Source organism: Notothenia coriiceps, unplaced genomic scaffold, assembly GCF_000735185.1.
Source record: "Notothenia coriiceps isolate Sejong01 unplaced genomic scaffold, NC01 NC01_scaffold00000339, whole genome shotgun sequence".
NCBI classification, from domain to species: domain Eukaryota; kingdom Metazoa; phylum Chordata; class Actinopteri; order Perciformes; family Nototheniidae; genus Notothenia; species Notothenia coriiceps.
In genome coordinates this window covers 3,729,826-3,743,039 of record NW_011333040.1, presented here as the reverse complement: position 1 = coordinate 3,743,039, position 13,214 = coordinate 3,729,826, and the positions used below count along the sequence as shown (strand labels likewise).

Genomic DNA, 13,214 nt, shown 5'->3' with positions numbered 1-13,214 from the left:
CAGCTAACGTTTTCTGGAGTTTGTTTTTCCCCTGAAAAACGTGATGTAGTTATTTAAGGGTAACTTAACTTAACGTTATCTCACAAATTGAGAGAGTTAAGTTTTGTTTAAAATCGTCAATGCACGTTAGAGGTTTTGTGTTTAACAGGAAGTTAGCTAACTGTAGCTCACTCTACCAAAGGTTGGCATGTTAAGCTGTACTTTATGTGGCAGCTTGCTTAATACAAAGAGGGGTTTTGTGCTTCATTGTAAACCTTTCTTACAATGTGTGTTAATCTACTTGAAATTGTAGGGACAGTTTTTTTCTACTCAATGATACAGACCATTGTTGAGGAGATGCAAAACATACTGTAAATGAGTTGGGTCCGACATACTTTGAGTAATGTTACTTTGCTGCTAAAAAATGAAACATTATCAGATGAGGACATCACCAAAGTGTGTGAGTCTGTCAGGGGATTTGATCTGTTCTCTGCATGTCGTACAGGGCCTATGTACACACTGCTCTGGTATTCATTACAAATATAATTGTAAAATGTAAGTCTCTCGCTCTTGTCATCGTTCAGGCTTTGCATTTGAACTCCTATGACTGGTTGCGGACTTGAAGGGAACAACTTCCTGGCTTTCCTGACATCCAGGAAAAAGGTGAGATTCTAATCAATTTCAATGCCAAAAGCAAGTTATTGTTTTTAACTTTTTTTTTTAAATATGATTTTTTGGGGAATTTCAGTTTTATTGGACAGTAGAGATCTACTGGAAACAGTGGAGAGGGAGGAGATGATATGCAGCAAAAGGCCCAGCCGGATGGTTGCTGCTCCGTGTGGAACGTGTTCTATAAGGTAAAGCACTTTGATACTATTTATGGTATTGAGCTTGAATTTAACCTTTGGAATGTAATTTCCAACAGTGCATTGTAAAGACTGAAAAAAACAGGCTCAGGTTAAAGGTTGACATGATTTGTTCTTTTACTTTAGAGGATGTTTGTCCTCGTGTCTTATTTCCTTATCTTTCTTTCAGGTGTAACACCTACCAATGGTCCTACATGACATAGACGTCCTCCACCTCTTTTAGTCAACCCTTCTGATCAGAGCCTTTCCTAAATAGTGGCAAGTTGTTTTACAGTTCAGTGTACGTTAATTTAGCAACTTAATGCTTTACTGCTGTTGAATAAACCCTATATTGCTAGTGATTTTATTAAAACTATGATTTGCAATCTTTTTGATTCCAATTACAATAATATTTGTTGTTATAATTGTAAAACACATCTTAACATCCATCAGCAATCAATAAAACAAATCATCCGACACAAAATAGAAGAAATCTGGACCTATTTTATTTCTTTTTATACAACAGCATGTATTGGGACTGCTCATTGATGTCATCAAGAGCCATAGAGTCTAGCTTTTGTAGTCGGCCTCTTAGAATGTTTATCATTTCTTTGTCTCTTAACATTCCTATAATAATTTGTTTTTTATTGTTTTGTTCTCTATTTTTGTTGTGAGAATCACTTTGTAATTGTGTAAGTGCTATATAAATAGTTACACTAATATTATTGTTGTTACCATCATTACTATTATTAATAATGTTTTCTTTATTTTCTTTATTCATCACTGCAGAAAGGATCATGCCAGCCCACATCAAACACCGGATCAAGAACTTGTGACTCTTCAGGCAGAAAATATGAAAACACCTGTTCAAAGTTCCAGTTTCCTGTACATGGAACCATGCCTGTCACTCTGTTCCACATGTCTTCAGTCAGTTCTGGACCCTATGACTCTGTTCCACATGTCTTCAGTCAGTTCTGGACCCTATGACTCTGTTCCACATGTCTTCAGTCAGTTCTGGACCCTATGACTCTGTTCCACATGTCTTCAGTCAGTCCTGGACCCTATGACTCTGTTCCACATGTCTTCAGTCAGTCCTGGACCCTATGACTCTGTTCCACATGTCTTCAGTCAGTTCTGGACCCTATGACTCTGTTCCACATGTCTTCAGTCAGTCCTGGACCCTATGACTCTGTTCCACACGTCTTCAGTCAGTCCTGGACCCTATGACTCTGTTCCACATGTCTTCAGTCAGTCCTGGACCCTATGACTCTGTTCCACACGTCTTCAGTCAGTCCTGGACCCTATGACTCTGTTCCACATGTCTTCAGTCAGTCCTGGACCCTCTGACTCTGTTACTTATGTCTTCAGTCAGTTCTGGACCCCATGACTCTGTTCCACATGTCTTCAGTCAGTTCTGGACCCTCTGACTCTGTTCCACATGTCTTCAGTCAGTTCTGNGGGATGATAGCCCATATATGAGACTTCAGAGGTCTTTTATTTTGAAACTCGTAGGACACCCCATCTAGTCACTCAGAGAGAATCAGGACAATCTGAAGTAGAGTTTCAAAATAAAAGACCTCTGAAGTCTCATATATGGGCTATCATCCCTCTGTTTTTAGATAAGAATAAAACAAAAACTATCCAGTATCAAAGCCTTATTTCACTCCAGGGTGATAGCAGGACACCCCATCTAATCACTCAGAGAGAATCTGGACAATCTGATGTACAGTTTCAAAATAAAAGACCTTTGAAGTCTCATATATGAGCTATCGTCCTTATGTTTGTATCCAACAGTTCAAATGTTCGAATTACATTGAACCAGAATTGTCCCCCTTTTTTCTTTAACAGTGAAGACAAGTGGATATGTTAATGATATATTGACCGCAAAACTCAAAATGTCCCCGGTTTTAATTTTGAAAATCTGGTCACCTTAACTTAAGGTTAACATTAACGTAACGTTGTAAGAAAGCAAAACGAACCTTCAAGAAAGCTTTTACTCTCAGACTAGGTGAAATTGTTTAGCGTTGCCCAGTGGCGATTCTAGAGTCTGTCGGGACCCTGGGTAAACATTCACTGGGGCCCCCTCGAACCAGCTTTTCATCACTACGCACAGCCCCTCCCCCCCATGACATCCATGCTGGTCTATGCTGGTTTAGCTGGCCAGGCTGGTCATGAACCAGCAAGACCAGCCTGGTAAACCAACTAAACCAGCCTAACACCTTAGCTAAAACCAGGTGGTCTACAGTATGCTGTTTTTTTTCAGCAGGGAAAGCAGTGATAATTAGACTAGAAAATCAAATCTCTAAGTGACAGTATACATTACAATTTAAAAGTGTTTAGATATGTAACAGGTATGAATACTCCTGAATATGTTAAATATATATTTGAAAGTGCAAGTACAGTGCAAGTCATGTGTACAAAAGGTGCAGGATGTTAAACGATTTTAAGATGGGGTCAAGACTTTATTGTGGAGCCTTATTGGTACATGAACATAGGCTTTAAATGAGCTTTTGTGGTGTGTTAAGGAGAGATGAGTCTTTGGCTGAAAGTACTCCTCATTTTCACTATAGAGGGGGTGGTAGGGTCCAATGTTCTGCTCCTTCAAAATATTTAGATTTATGCTATTGAATGACTCCTGTGGAGAAACGATACTTAACAGAAATGCTCCATTTGTCGTCAAAACCGTATGCTTCGAGAAAGTCTTTAGTTGAGGACAGCCCTGGACATTAAACCCACTGAATGCATCGCTGAGGGAGTGTTTTCCAAAGAGAATAGGTGCTCTGTGTCTATAACACGGATAACATGGCAGCTGCTCCCACATGCTGCCAGGCTGTGGGCAGGGTCAGCTGGCTGGACATTCGCTGTGGGGGAGAGGACAAACAACAACCTGGCCTCCTTTGGGGTAAAGAAAATCTTACCCATGATGACCCCCTTCTGTCAGTCTGTAATTTAGAGTAATGTGATTGTGACGTGTTTTCTGCAGCCGCCTCAAAGAGCAATCACTTGAAAATGTCTCTCCTCTGTTATTACATCAAGCCACAAGGTTAAGCATTAAGTCAGCATCAATGACAGGCACAAACAGGCTTTGAAAAGACATGATGTTGTGCTATTCCTTTAGAAAACCCACATAACAAATATTTAACATCGCTGAACCTTCCACAACAAACAACAGGATTTGTTTTCAATGTCCACAAAATGACTCAGTCTATATGAGTTTCAACCTTTGATCTTTGTCTGTCAAACATTATGGGTTGCTTCTCACTCGGCAGTTCCCACTTGTTGCTGTGTCTTCCTTTTATTTCTTTGTGTGTGCTGCTGTGAACTCTTAGGGTTCATTAAAAAGCACTCGAGGATAAGAGGGTCCCTCTAGTCTGGAACATCTGTGCCCCTCGCTGCATCCATATGTTTACCCCCGAGGCTGCTTCTGCCTGTGTCCAGCTCTCCCGCTCGGAACATTACTGGAAGTGGGAGTGAGGTGGGAGGGAGAGCAGCAGCTATCAGAAACAGAGATTTAAAAAAAGACTGTGTCCATCCGCACCTGTAGGGTTTGATGAAGGCAACATAAAAAAATAATGACATTATTGTCAAAACAAGCCCCAATTTCGTCTTTTGTACAGGATGTTATAATTTTAAAAGCTGTGACGAAAATGTTCACTGTTCTGCTCTTCAATGCATGTTTTTGGTGATATATTTAACTGTTGATAGGTTATGGAGCTCAAACTGGTGGAGACATTTTATCTTTATGGTTAAGTGATGATGAGGATACATTAAAGTGATATCTTTATCTGAGATGAATATAGATATTGTACTTTGGTTATTTTACTATTGTTATATAGGGCTGCTCGATTATGGCAAAAATCATAATGTCGATTATTTTTGGTCAATAATTGATATCACGATTATTAAAAACGATTATCCATTTACTTTGAAAACATCCATTTATTGGAGAAAAAATGTGAACAGTATGATTTTAACAGTTGATTACCCTGAACTTTAAGTATAATTCAACTAAAAAACTAATAAAAATCGTTTTATTTCGATTACGTTGTTTTCGTAATCGTTGCAAGCCATAATTGCGATTTAAAATACGATTTAATTGAGCAGCCCTATTGTTATATGGCTTGAATGGAGTTATTTTCGTGGTCTAAATGGAACGGTTGCCATTTCTGCTTTTTAAAAAAGAACTGAATCAAAGTAGATAGATTTTTTGGGGAAACATTTGAATCACTTATTTGTTTCATTCTGAATTGAAAAGCAAAGAACAAAGAAGGTCTGTGTGCTTGGTCATAATATCAATAGTTCTATTTTTTATTTTATCAATCATAAGAAAGACCTCAGTCTTGGAGAAGAAGGTACAATTATAAGAACATTTGTGAGCTCCGTCGCCTCATATGAACTCGGCTGTTTGAGAGAAAGCACAGAGAACTGAAATGCCATTGTCATTACTGAAGCTTTGGCATTTTTCATAGGTGGCCACTTTGTTCACAGTAACAGTTTAATAACAGCTTTCATAAGCAAACATGTAGAGCCCTTTTGAGTTATGTTTCTGGCATTTAAGTCAGACAGCTCTTGAGCAGTGCTGGGTTATGTTGTTTGTCACCGGAAAACACAGCGATTGTTCCCGTGTTGAGTCTCAATACTCTCCACAGATGGTTTAATGGAGCTGTGGCAGTACAAATCACACTGGCACGCAACGCAACACTGAAGTTACTTAGGGACAAAAGACACCATATGGAGTGTGAGCGTGTAAATTGGACTCTAGGGAAGCACTTTTAGAATCTGCTGTGTCTCCATGTTACAGTTAAAGCCACCACAGGGTGTTTTTTTTTTAAGTGAGTAGACTGTTTTCTGGATTTCTCTCCCTAACATCCTGTCCGGCATTCCTGTGCCCGAGCCCTGTGGCCCTGCCAATGACACACACACACACACACACACATACATGTACAGCATGTATGACACACTGGTTCAGCAGCAGTCACACTGACGTCTGCACTCCGCCTGTCCTGCCCTCTGTCTTTGAAGCGACACAAAAGAGGGTTCGAAGAGCGACGCCTTCTCCGGAAATTGAGGAGCCTAGCTCAAGGTTGCCATGGTTACGTGTGTGTGTGTGTGTACCACATGTGGAGCGTATGTGTGAGGATGGAGGTAGTCGAAAGTGAGAAAGCGCAAGTGAGGTGCGAAAAAACGTGAACAAGCAGTGATGAAGTCGAAAAGATGGAGCGTGGCCCCCCCGGGAAGAAAGAAGGAGCCATGGTTGTCGTCAACAAGGAACAAAACACACAAAACGATCCACATCAGCCGTTCCAAAGGTCGTTGTTTTGTTTACCAGGCAGTAAAAATGTTACTCTGTCATTGTCGGGTGCAGTGAAGTAACAGCGGAAGCTCTCTCACTCAGCTCGCATCACAAATCAAGTTCCACCAGCTCATCCGGAAAAAATTTGTGGAAACAAGTTTGCATTTATGGCTGTGATGACGCATGATGTCTGTCTGTAATACTTGAAAGGAGCCCTATTATTATACACTGCCTGTGCTGCAGCCCCTCTTTCCACCCTCTGTCTAAAACCAGAGTCTATAACCCCCAGGTACTGAGAGAGTATGAAATAAAACTGAGTAACCCGTTTCACATCGCTGGAGCTGCCATCTGTGTTCAGGCTGTGGATTTGGCGATGGTGTTAACGTTGCTTTGTCCCACCCCTCAGCCAATCACGGACAATATGTTGGAGAGCTAGCCAATAGCAGCGCAAGTGTTACTGATACCTCATTCACACCAACGTAACTCCGGTTCAAGCTCCGTGCTAGAGCTTTTCAGGTTCAGAACCGGTTCTTCGGTTTAGCTCCTGCTCTTTTCACACCGCCCAGAGTCCGACTGGTGCTGCGTCATTGCGTCATCGTCTGCGTCATGACGTAACCGTTTGCGTGCCTGCTTCATAAAGCCAAACCGCGCGGAAACCCCTCACAGCTCACATCGACAACAACAACAATGGCCGATTGTGCTCCAGCTTCCTCTGTACCTCTTTGGAAGACCAGATTCCCAGTAGGTAGTTGGTCTCTTCAGTGGACCACTGCTGCTTGTTAAGTTTCTCCATCGTTGTGTACAAACTGGATAAAACGCTAGCTTTTTGTTGTTGTTCAGGAGTTGATCCCGCGCCTGCCCCTGCCCCGGCCCCGCCTCGATGTAAGTGGTGCTTGATGCTTTGGTGCTTGGTGCTTGAAATGAACCGGAATCCGGAGCTAAGAGGCTGCTCCGCTGCTGTGTGAACAGGAAAACCTGGTGCTTTTCAAGCTCCAGCTCTGAACCGGCCCTGAAACACCGTTGGTGTGAATGAGGTAATGGTTATGTCCTTAGGTGACAGAAGTAAACAAAGGAGTCCAATGGAGGCCTTGGCAGAACATTTACATGCACAAAAAAACGATATATCACACTACAGGAAAGGGAAGACCACAGAAAGCATAATAGCGCCACTTTAAAAAAAAAATTCCAAGGAGTTCCATGCAGTATGGAATAACATTATGGCATACATTTTTTTTTAACTATTGGATGATTACCCTAAGAAAAACCTGTTTCACTGTTTACAAGGGCACCTACAATTTGGCAGTTACACGCATACAAAAAGTATTTTCTCATGAGCTGTGTTTCCTTCCTCTCGCTGCTTTTTGCTTTTTCCTCAGTGATTAATTGAGATTCAAGAGAGAAAGTGTGAGAGTGAGGAGTTTCTTTGGGTGTCTTCCTCAATGGCTGCTGGCTGCTTACATAAGACTCTTTAAACACTAATTACAGGAGAGGAAGAGACTTGTGTCAGAGGAAAATTACTGCGGCAAGATGAGATCTGGAGGAAAAATATTCAAACACAAATATATAAAGGTCCATGAATCAGTCATTTATACAACAAAAAAACAGGGGTGACTAATGATTTAAAAAAAAAAAAGAAGACATGAATTATAGTAATTAAAGACCCTTTTAAGAGTGTGTATTCACCAAGGACACACACTGTTTAAAGCCCTCAAATGAGACAAGAAGGCGACTTTGTGCCCTCCTCTAATCTGAGCCTGTAATCTGCACACTTGTATAAAACCTGCTTATTAAAGAGCTTGAAGCCTTACACTGCTTTCACCACACATGGCACTCATGGCTTTCTAAACTGGCTTTACATAACAAAGTGTGGGGCTATAACTGCACAATGTCTTTCCCCTAAACAAATCATCCTGAAGCTGTTGTGTGGAAAGATTCAGTGTTTGTACAGCCTTCAGTGCGCTGTATACAGAATGGGCTTTTTAACTGGCTTTCATTGGCTGTCAATGAAGTGAAACCCGACTTTAACCCACAGTGGCAGATTAGGAGGCATAGGGTTGCAACTTGAAATCATTTTGAGATAAATGTATACCTTGTTCCATCTAATAAAAGTCCAACAATAGTGAGAAATGTCCATCCCAGCTCCTCATAACCCATGATGACATCATCAAATGTATTATTTTTTTTGTCCACTACTCATAAAATATGCAGTAAAGAAACTAGAAAAATGTTCACATTTGAGAAGCTGTATTCTGAGAGGTGTTCATAAAGAACAACCCAAACAAATTATCAATTTCAGTTGACAACTAATCAATTCATTATTTATCTTTTCAGCTACAGTTTCTTTATTTGTCTCTTAATCTTTGCCTCAAGGAAGGTCAACATCACACCCATGTGACTTTTCTATTTCTGTACTATACTTTTCAGTAATTTCCCGATTTTACCGTCCGAGTTTATCTGATGTAATGCCTTCAGGAATAGCATGGTGATACAGTTTTCTGTGAATAGAATTAACGTCAGCTTTCGTTAAGAGTGTGTCATGCATTAGAGGCAGACATAGCCACACCTAGAGCAGCTATTCCATCACTCCAGGATGGTGTGTGTGTGTGTGTGTGTGTGTGTGTGTGTGTGTGTGTGTGTGTGTGTGTGTGTGTGTGTGTGTGTGTGTGTGTGTGTGTGTGTGTGTGTGTTTCTGGCTGCTGTCTATGGGAGTCTTGGCCTGTGCACAGAACCCAGGACGTTTGCACTGGTTTCCTGTCATTGTTGTTAGTGGAAGATTTCCCCCCCACTAAACCTCCCCCCGCCCATCTTCTCGATCCTCTCCTCAACCCCCCCTGGCCTGCAGGTCTTAGCAGGAAAGTAAAAAGTACAGTGGAAAGGTCAGATCATTTACTCAGAGCCTTCAATCAGAACAGGATATACACTAAATGAAATGTAACACTGGTTGAATGGCATGTTCCAGCAACACTGAATCATGAGAGTAAACGCCACTTCCAGCTGTGTTTGTTGGTGTGCTTATCATTGAAGCCATTGTCACAAAGCCAGGTATTGTACAGGCTGTGTTTCGGTAAAGGAGTGTGTTCCTTTGTGTTTGTGTGTTCAACTATAACAAAGTGATTCATTCTGAAATGCTGCAGGCGCTTGCATGACGTACGCTCTTAATGCGCCTTTGAGCATGTGCTGTATTTGTTTTTCCTGGGTGTTTTCACGTACGTGTGTGTGTGTGTGTGTGTGTGTGTGAGGAAGTTTGGGAGTGACCGTTTCCTTTTGCTGATCTTTTAAGATAATGAAGATATTGGTGTCAAATGTGTAACCAAAATGATAACACCTTTTTTATCTTTAGTGCGCTTTTTTAAGGTATTCGAAGACACTTAACATATCCAGGTTAAATTCATAAAACATCAATATAACAACACACTTAAATGATACGAAATGAAATACACTTTACATTCACAGTAGATTGGTGCCATCACGAATGAGCTATAGAAAGGGCTAGAGGAGTGGGTGATATTAAAGAGGCCCTATTTGTGGGCCTCTTTAATATCACCAACTCCTAATGCGTGATACGGATTCATCAAATACAGTTTCACAGAACATATCATTGATTATGTTTATCATTAGCATCCCAATGAAAGCAAATACATTTAATAACTGGTTGACATTGAACTTTATAGCAATAACCATCATAAATAGATAACATTAATTTATGAATCGGCCACTAGGTGTTTAGTAACCACCGTCCGCCAGACATCACCACACTTTACACACACTTCTCCTCTGTAGTTGTTTGTGTGTGTACTGTGGGCGGGACTTACTCGTGACACAATACTATCACAGAGTGATAACGCTGAGCATTACCAGTGTTTTTGTAAGACAGTCACGTACAAGTCATTGCAACATGAAGGAGGTGAGGAGAATATATACAAAACATAATGGCTGTCATTAGAGAACAGTGTGAACACAAGTGGATCAAGTACAAGCCTTTTTGTGAGTATTTCAGGCGCAGTATTTGGCCTTTTTATTAGTCGACAGTGTAGCAAAGACGGGAAATAAAGAGAGGGGAAGGATGTGCAACAAAAGAAAATGTCTGGAAACAGGTCAGCATCAGAAGTTCACTGTTGTAAATGTTGTTATCTAAATGTTAGTCATACAGTGGGAAAAAAGCATAATATAAGGTCTTAAGCAGAGATAGGAAGCTGTTCTACCACATCAGAACAAATGCCATATATATTTCTTTTTATTAAAACTGCATCAATTAATCACTTGTCAGAAAATAGTGAAACATGTCTTTCCCAGTTTTAAAGCTCCAGGTGATGTCTTTAAATATCTTGTTTTGTCAGTCCAAAATCCAAATAATTTTTTTTTGTCTTTACAAATCAAATCACTGTGAAAGTGAAACTCAGTGACGTTGGTCCAAACAACAGAACCACTGTCCCATCCCTCCACTCCAAGACCCCTGTGGCCCAGGTCAGGGGTGGAACCTAAACTGTGTGTGCGTGTGCGTGCGTGTGTGTGTGTGTGGTGGTCTTGCTTTGCGATCGGGTCCCATGGGATTCTGGACGGAGACTTCACAATGCCACATTCCAGTCCCCACTCCATTCTGCTGAAGGTCCACCACCCCGGTCGGACAATGAGCCGGAGGGCCGCGCCCTGCGGGGGGTTGGGGGGAGGGATGGGGAAGTGGCTGGCTGCACTGCTCGCCCTGAAATAGATTCGCCCCCCCCGCCGCACACCAACTCCCTTCCTCCTACCGTACAAGACACAGATGCCGTAGAGCCAAGACAGAGAAGTGTTGGTGTGCATTTTTCTGTAGCCTGGGATCTAAGATTTGTATCGCTAACCACTACACGGTAGCTAATGAGCAAATGACAATTACGCCATTGAATCAAACTAGGGAATATTTTAAGAAATCTTTCCTAAAATACTTACTTACTGGGCTTAATTGGCAAACGTAAAATATACCTGCTTAGCTTCAGCACGTTAGCATTTAGCTCAAAGTACCTAGCATGGCTGTTAAGTCTTTCTATTTCTTCTCAAGATTTGTATTAATTGAATACAAAAAAAAGTAAACAAACAATACAATTTGTCTAGTACATTTTAAATCACTCAATGCATTTCCCATTTCCCCCAAGGAGAACTCAAAACACAAGAACACAAATAGAAATGTTCCCACTTACAGCAGCCTCAGTGATGCAACACAGCCAAAAGGCAGGTTCTGAATAAGGGGCATGACTAATTCTTGTGTTGTAACGCTTAATCTCTTGTCCCTGCTAACCGCTTTGTTTTAATTGTTGCCTGCCACCCACCTGCTCTAATAACAGAAGTATATAAGTGGCTGACACGGGGCGATAACCATTTCAGCGTATTGTAGAAAACTCATACAGTATGTTAAGTTGAAGAACACAGAAGATCTACATGGGGAATGTTTCCCTTTGGCTCATTCTTCATTACCAACAGTGGATCTATGATCTCACTGTGTAACAAACCACTGGTGTTTATGTCTGCTTGTTTGCAACAGGGTTGAACGCAAAACTGACCACATCATGTTGTAACTTCTGCTTGGATGTAGTAACAAGGTTCTGCCTATCTCATCAAACATTGCAGTGCTGTGTGAGATGGTGTGTGTGTGAAACTTGTGTTGGAGGTGGTTTAGCAGATGTTGATTTCAGGTCTGCCAGGGTGGAGGGGTCAGGGACAGGAAGACTGGCCGAGGAGATAAAAGTTGTTGACTGTGAAAGCACCGAACTCTCAGTCAGCGTTGGGCTGATCTAATACAATCACGATTCAAAAACAAAGACAACCAACTGCGGATGAAGACCCTTGAGTAAAAGCAGACCCTGCTATCTCTATTTTCAGGCACTCCATTTGCTCCTATCTGTGCCTGCACCCCTGCTGTGGTGAGGGACGATACTTTTCTATTTCCAGGCCTTCCCCCTAAAGAGTGTATTGTAATGGGAACCCTCAGCAGAACTTTTCTTTAGTGTCTTTTGTATAGCCAGTTTGTCCCATCCTCAAATTGAAGGGGAGGGGACAGTAGGGTGCTTTGTTCGCCCCTCAGCCTGCCTCGCAGCTGGTTCAATGTTCCTGCTTGAAATCCAACACCCCCATCCTGCCTGAGAGAGTGGTGCGCTCCGTACTCTCAAATCTTGTGCCACGGTAGTTTTAAAAAGAAGCATGTTTTTCTTCAAACATGTATTACGTCTGTCCTTGAGGCTGTTAATCCCTGTCAACTACGACACATGACAATCACAAGGAGTGGGGGGGTTTGTCATGTCACTCTGTAACCACAGTGCCTGGCAGCGTGTCACTTTAGCAGTTATTCTGTACGCTGATCAAAGAGGCCCAAGTCACAGGTGAGCTGCCCTCTTTTATTACAGCGACATGGGGAATGAAGTAGGCAGGAGAAAGAGAGGAAGAGCGATACATAAAGAGAGGCTGCTGTAGACATTTTTGCATGCAGAGCAGCTGAGTGCGACAGGCTTCTGTTGATCATTTGCAGGACTCGTGAGTTTATGGGACATTGGATAGTCGTCCGTGAGGTATTTATGTAATTAGGCAAATTAAAGCATGTGACGTTTTCATTTTCCCCCCGAGTATGTGAAACATTAAAGAGTTCATAATATGCTCATTTTCAGGCTTATATTTGTATGTAGTGTCTCTACTGTGACATGTCTAAATACTTTAATGTTCAAAAAGGTCTTTATTTTTCTCATACTGCCTCTTTTCCCCCTCTGTCTGAAACCAGAGCCCAGTCTGCTCTGATTGGTTAGCTGGCCGGCTCTGTTGTGATTGATCAACTGCGCAGAGATGTCCCACCCCTTAGCCTATTGCGTGTAATGTGTTGGAGCGCCAGCCAATAGATGCGTGAGTGTTACATAGTGATGTCACTTTTTTATGGAAGTAAACAAAGGAGTCCAATGGAGGCGTTTCAGGCAGGGGGGGGGGGGGGTCCAAGTACCATCAAAGTCACTCCAATAGTGCTCCTTAATTACGCTTTCATCCTCCTTTAACAAATATTTCATTTCATTCATCCAGTTTGTGACAGTAGTTGTAGCATTTTGAGACTTTGAAACTTTAATTACCGCTGTTGCGCCCCCCCC

At 41.7% G+C, this 13,214-nt stretch overlaps 1 protein-coding gene and 1 long non-coding RNA gene across 2 annotated transcripts in view; both read left to right on the top strand.

Annotated features, from left to right (window-relative positions):
* nherf1b (NHERF family PDZ scaffold protein 1b) overlaps nt 1–13,214 on the top strand; it is a 47,940-nt gene that overhangs the window by 16,185 nt on the left and 18,541 nt on the right. The window lies entirely within an intron of this gene.
* Nucleotides 571–1,652, top strand: LOC104942873 (uncharacterized). The gene is made up of 3 exons (XR_798057.1): nt 571–642; nt 728–836; nt 1,614–1,652. It is a non-coding gene; the product is annotated as an uncharacterized lncRNA (long non-coding RNA).